Source organism: Cervus canadensis, chromosome 16, assembly GCF_019320065.1.
Source record: "Cervus canadensis isolate Bull #8, Minnesota chromosome 16, ASM1932006v1, whole genome shotgun sequence".
Taxonomy (NCBI): domain Eukaryota; kingdom Metazoa; phylum Chordata; class Mammalia; order Artiodactyla; family Cervidae; genus Cervus; species Cervus canadensis.
In genome coordinates, this window is record NC_057401.1 from 31,379,912 (window position 1) to 31,387,014 (window position 7,103).

At 37.5% G+C, this 7,103-nt stretch overlaps 1 non-coding gene across 1 annotated transcript; it reads left to right on the forward strand.

Moving 5' to 3' along the window:
• The first annotated feature begins 7,014 nt into the window (after positions 1 to 7,014).
• TRNAY-GUA lies at positions 7,015 to 7,103 on the forward strand. Its single transcript is given in 2 exon segments — positions 7,015 to 7,051; positions 7,068 to 7,103. It is a non-coding gene; the product is annotated as a tRNA-Tyr (tRNA).

The following is a 7,103-nucleotide window of genomic DNA, read 5'->3' on the forward strand; positions in this document are numbered from 1 at the left end:
AAGAAAGTATCGTATCATTTTCTTAATTGTCATGAGTTAAAACTCTTATTAAAAATATAAGAGAAATGTTTGGTAGAGTAAATATATTTTGAAAAGAATGAAAACTTCATTCACTACTCAGCAGTGTATACTTAAAATCCAGCACCTTATTTACTACTGTTCAGCATCTTTAAATAGCTCTCTCAGTCTTCTACTTCTGTCTTCCTATCTCCTCCTCTGACTCTGATGCTCCTGTACTCCTCTTGAACCCAGCCAGATAACTCAAGATAATCCCCTCATCCCATCCCCTTAACAATACATACATCTGCAAGGTCCCTTTTGTCATGTAAAATAATATATGTACAGGTTTCAGGGATTAGGATGTGGATAATTTTGGAGGCGCCATTATTGTGTCAACCCCATATGCTAGCTGCTAAGCTGTTTTTCTTTGGTGACAAACCCACTTTTCCGTTTCTTTGATTAGAGATAATGGAACTTTGCAAACTGTGTTTTTGCTTTAGTAACTGGTTCTATGTTAGGTTATGCCAATAGGGGGCATTAAAGGATATTGGAAGACAAGAAAAAGGGATTGAATTCTTTCTGTGTATCTTGATGCTGTTACTGGCATTGCGCCAGCAATGGTCCTCACTGGCAATAGCAGATGATGCAGAGCCCAGCCTTTTACCAGATTCCCAGAATGGCCACACTTTCACAGTCAGTCTCATTACCCTCAGACTACCCACAGAAGCTGGGCAATGACCTCTTGAGAGATTGAAATCTCCACTCATTAGAGCCACTGCTCCAAACATCTGCGTTCTCTGATAACCTCAAATTACTTTATTTGTTTCTTCAACCCTAGAGATGACAGCAGTTTCTTGCAATAATTACCATAGTATTCATTTTTAGACTTTTCAGTTCTCCAACATCTGTTTAATCATTTCCCTACATTAAAATCTCTTGGTTGGAATACCCAATATACTTTTGGTTCCCTGATACATTTGCAGTATAATCAGATTTTCAAACCTCCTAACAAATGGGTACAAAATGAAAGAGTGATAGTAGCCTTAAAAGAAATGAACAAGAATAGCTGTGAGGGAAGACAAATGATCTCAAGTTTGACTGATGCTGATTGTTTTGTAGGATACATTATAGTAATGAAAGAAAAATCTATCTTCCCAACAAATTCATTTCACAGCATTATAAGGTTAACATTTTCTTTTTAATATGAAGCAAGCAAAATCCAAAAGACATTCACACTGGTTTAGATTTATTTTAAAGTGAAAAAATCATTTAAGGAAATACAATACAGGATTATTAGAAAGTCTTGATACATCTTAAAGCTTAAAATATAAAAAAAATGGTTTAGTTTCGCAAGATTTAATTCAATACTTATGTAATTTTTAATGCCAGTAGTTTAATGGTTCATCTCAGTGAAGTTACTAATAAAATTTCACAGGCACACATATATTTGTGCACACATGCATGAAAAAGAGAGAGATTTATAAATTATATTGTCTTACAGTCTTGAAACAAGCTGCCAAAAGAAACAATCCATTTGAATTTCTAGATTGTATTATAGTAAAACCACACTCACAATTTATGACCTCATTTACAATATCATATGTTTGAACATCCTTTAGATTACACTCTTGCCAGAGATAAATGCACTTGACATAAAATAGTAATGTTTCAATCATGGAAATGTGATCTTAATCCTGTTTAAATCTGCTTTTTATACTCTGACATTAATTAGCAATCCAGAGCCCCTTCTAAGCCTCCACACCCAGTCTTTGAAGAGGTTATTTATCAGATAGGAATGATGTTTGTCTAAGAGTGCACTTCTCTTAATGGACCTAATATCATTATTTTTAAAATATCCAGATCCTGGCCATTCCCTCTCTCTCCCCCACCCTCTGCTCACCTCAATGGCCTGCATAGCTCTTTGAAGTCATTGAGACACTGGGAGGAGATGAGGTGATATCAATCTAACAGAAGTCAAAACAATCCAGTGCATATGCAATAAAAAGCAACACTTTGGGGGCTGGGTGGAAGAAGTTTGGAACCTAGAGCCAGTCCCATGGAGGGTTACCATATATAAAGGTGGGTTACATGAACAATGGAGTTTAAAGGGGAAAGTATTTCGGAGAAGGCAATGACATCCCACTCCAGTACTCTTGCCTGGAAAATCCCATGGATGGAGGAGCCTGGTAGGCTGCAGTCCATGAGGTCGTTAAGAGTCATACACGACTGAGCGACTTCCCTTTCACTTTTCACTTTCATGCATTGGAGAAGGAAATGGCAACCCACTCCAGTGTTCTTGTCTGGAGAATCCCAGGGACAGAGGAGCCTGGTGGGCTGCCGTCTATGGGGTCGCACAGAGTTGGACACGACTGAAGTGACTTAGCAGCAGCATTTCCCAGAAGGAAAAACTGAAGTGGCGTGTGTATATATGCATGTTTATGTGTGTGTATAGATTAGAAGTGGCGAAGGAAATGGCAACCCACTCCAGTATTCTTGCCTGGAGAATCCCATGGAGAGAGGAGCCTGCTGGGCTACCCTCTCTAGAGCTCAGTCGGTAAAGAAGCTGCCTGCAATGCAGGAGCCCTGGGTTTGATTCCTGGGTTGGGAAGATTCCCTGAAGAAGGAAATGACAACCCACTCTGGTATTCTTGCCTGGAGAATCCCATGGACAGAGAAGCCTAGCAGGCTATAGTCCATGGGGTCGCAAGAGTTGGACATGACTTAGTGATTAAACCAAACCACCACCAACATTCTTGCATTCCAATCTGCGATCTAGTGCTAGTAATAAGAGACCCAGGGACTGTAATAGAGGTTCAACTGTATAGAGTATTTCCCACTGGCTGCTGCTTGAGGCACTGCCCGCTGCTTGAGACACTGCCCAACCTTGAACTGCAACCTCCTCCTTGAAGCACAGAGTCTCATGGTTAACAGAGTTTTCCTTACCAATAAGAGAGGCTTGTTTACTGAGAATATAATTGGGCTTCCCTGGTGGCTCAGAAGACAAAGAATCTGCCTGCAATGTGGGAGACCTGGGTTTGATCCCTGGGTTAGGAAGATCCCGTGGAGAAGGAAATGGCAACCCACTCCAGTGTTGCCTGGAGAGTCCACGTGGACAGAGGAACAGTCCATGGATTCACAAAGAGTCGGACAGGACTGAGAGGCTACACGCAACATGATAAGAGAAGTTATTCCATTGCCTAGAATGTTGACTCACCATAGAAATGACTCGACAGTCTGACACTGTGCAATATAAGAGATTCACAATGTATACTAGTTGGAAAAGAAAGGAAAAGTTCTATGGATAAATATTAATTTTAGTTTGAAAATAGAAGTAAGAACAAAGACTGTCCTTGGAGTTTAAATTCTGGAGGGATGGTTTCAAACTTGAAAATATCTGGATTCAACGAAGGAATCAAAAGACAGAAGAGCAAAACCCATTACAAATTAATTTTAAGTTTATAAACCAGATTCACGATTCAAACCTATAGGCAAAGGTCTAACTGCCAAGCTTGGTGCTGGGCCCAGACTGCAATAACTCCTTCACCTTAATGTTATAAGACAGTGAGCATGGGAAAAATGAAATTATTGGAATAATATTTATTAAGGGATAGAAAAAGGCTATGGTTGTGGAAAGAAGATTTGAGCATAAATAGCCAAATGACAAGTCATTTTGAATGGTTATGAATTTATTCATTGAAATTTTTGCATTTCTCTGATGACTCAATTGAAAGTTCAAGCCTACAGAGGGGTCCTTGGGCACTGATGGGTTAATGCTTTTTAATCCTCATATGAGGATCTAATAGAATCACATACATAATGTGTTGCTTACCCTAGTGCCTACAGTATATATACTAAGGACCCAGCATGGGTGCGTGCTAAGTTGCTTCAGTCATGTCTGACTTTTTGCAACCCAATGGACTGTAGCCCACCAGGCTCCCCTGTCCACGAGATTAACTGTACCTAACATTATTAGTGTGTCTGTAGTCTTCTCCAGGAGTGATTTTCAGAGAATAAATGATAGGGAGCCTGAAACACTGAGTGAAATGTGGTTGATGAAGTTCTCTTTTAATTACTGTCAGATGAAGTTATACTTTCCAACACTATTTTTTAAATTTTTAAATTATTTTAAAATATTATCTTTCATTCTCTTTTGCCCTGGTATGTGTCTTTGAAGATTAAACAAAAATTTCCCTCTTGTGTGTGATTTCTGTTGAAATGATATATACTGCCAGAATACCTTAATGAAAAAAGAAAAAAGTCAAACCTTACTAGTAGGGGCAAAACATCTGGATAATTGAAGGAATCACCCCATTTTCATCTGGGTGTTGTATCAAACAGTAGTTTTAGGCACAGCTACACAATAGAAAGTGAAGTGAAGAGGAACAAGCTAATTAGTGTTGTCAAATAAAGAGGAATCTAGAGGTGACAAATTTGGTATCTTCATCCAAATAAAATCAGTCAAGGTTTTTACAGTCGTTGTATTAACTGGATAATTTTCAAATTTCATCTAACTTTTGTTTGTTTCTCTTCTTTGCTTTCCCTACTTTTAGCACATAATAGTTTCTGCTTTTCTTCTTCTCTGCTCATTGCTTGCAGTATAGATTATACAGACTTGTCTATAGCCTAAACTTCAAATGGTTAATATTTGTCAGTGACAGATACTTAAAATTATCCTGTGTTAGTCTGAAACATTGTGCCATATTACTAATTAGCTGACATGACAATATTTACTTCACATTAAAGCTATCTGCATAATTTCTAAATCATTTATATCTCAATTACCCCTATAACTATTAACTCCAGCAAACGTCCTACCAGCAAATCAAACCACTAAAAAATTAGAAGTGGAAATGTGCTTATTTCATATTGTCTTACTATCATTTCCAACAGGTATTTTGTATAGTTTATTTTAAAATCATTTTTAACTAGGTGCAGGATTCCCAATCTCCTTTAGACTAATTGTAAGAAACTGCAGTCCATTCAAATGCAGTCTCTTAAAATGCTGAATTTTCCAAACTCTGTGTCTCTTAGGTATAAACTAGGAGCCACATCTCAGGGTTTTTTTTTTTTTTTTAATATTGGTCAAATAAAATAAGAATGGCATGAATAATCATAATAGATGTATTCTTTTAAATCTCAGTAATAAATTTAATAGTGAGGAATAATGAGTAATATCTTGTGGGAAATTACACCAACAATTGCCATGTGTGAAGAATTTAAGTTTTGTAACTACACAGAGTATATGATAATGCTGGGTTATAATTTCCTTGCTATAAACTCTTTGAAGTAGAAAGTAACTTACTTCCCTGTTACTAGCCCATGCACACTGGGACATTCTTCCTTAACAGACTGCAGGTGTCCACATTACCTAGTCATAACTTTATTCATTTTACTGAAGTATACTTGATTTATAACATTCTGTTAGCTTCTGGTATGTAGCAGAGTGATTCAGTTATACATGCCGCTGCTCCATCGCTTCAGTCGTGTTTGACTCTTTTGCGACCCTAGGAACTGTAGCCCACCAGTCTCCTCTGATCATGGGATTCTCTGGGCAAGACTGCTGGAGTGGGTAGCTGTTCCCTTCTCCAGGGGATCTTCCCAACCCAGGAATCAAACCCAGGTCTCCTGCATTGCAGTGGATTCTTAACCAGCTGGGCCACAAGGGAAGCAGTAATAGATGAGATGGTTAGATAGTGACACCGACTCAATGAATTTGATCAAACTCCGGGAGACAGTGACCGACAGGGAAGCCTGGCGTGTGGCAGTCCATGGGGTTGCAAAGAGTCAGACATGACTTAGTGACTGAACAATAACAGTTTATATCTGCTAATCACAAACTACTAATTTATCCTTACCCCATCTTCCCTCTTTGGTAACCATAATATTGCTTTCTATGTCTATGAGTCTGTTTCCATTTTGTAAAGTTCATTTGTATCTGTTTCCTTAGAGTCCACATATAAGTGATATTACATGATAATTTGTCTTTCTCTGTATGATTTGCTTTACTTAATATGATCATCTCTAGGTCAATTTGTGTTGCTACAAGTGGCATTATTTCTTTTTTTTTAAATGAAGAAGTTATATTCCTTTGCATATAAGAGTCACATCTTCTTTATACATTCATCTGTTGATGGACATTTAGGTTGCTTCCATACTTTGGCTATTATAAATAGTGTTGCTATGAACATAGAAGTGCATGAATCTTTTTGAATTAGAGATTTTTCCAGATATATGCCCAAGGCTGGGGTTGCTAGATCATATGGTAACTCTATTTTTAGCTTTTAAAGAAATTTCCATACTGTTTTTCATGATGGATGCACCAATTTATATCCCCACCAACAGTATAGGAGGGTTCCCTTTTCTCCACTCCTTCTTCAGCATTTATTATTTGTAGACCTTTTGATGATGGTTATTCTGACCAGTGTGATGTGATACCTCACTGTAGTTTTGATTTGCATTTCTCTAATAATTAGCTATGTTGAGTATCTTTTCATGTGTCTTTTGATAATATGTATGTCTTCTTTGGAGAAATGTCTATTTAGGTCTTTTGCCCATTTTAAAAATTGAATTGTTTATTTATTTTGTTATTGAGTTATATAAACTGTTAGTATATTTTAGAAATTAATCCCTTGTCAGTCACGTTGTTTGCAAATATTTTCTCCCAGTCTGTATGTTGTCTTTTGTTTCATTTATGTTTTCCTTTGCTGTGCAAAAGCTTAATAGTCTGATTATATCCCATTGTTTATTTTCACTTTTATTTTTATTACGGGAGACTGACCTAAGAAAACATTGTTACTATTCAGAGAATGTTTTGCCTATGTTCTCTTCTAGGAGTTTTATGGTGCCATGTCTTATAAGTCTTTAAGTCATTTTGAATGTATTTTTGGGTATGGTGTGAGGAAATGTTGTAATTCCATTGATTTAAATACGGTTGTCAAGTTTTCCCAACACAACTTGCTGAGACTGTCTTTTCTCCATTGTATATTCATTCTATTTTCAGTCATAAGTATGTTCCCTTCGGTAGCTCAGCTGGTAGAGCGGAGGACTGTAGATGCCTGTCTGTGGCCATCCTTAGGTCGCTGGTTCGATTCCGGCTCGAAGGA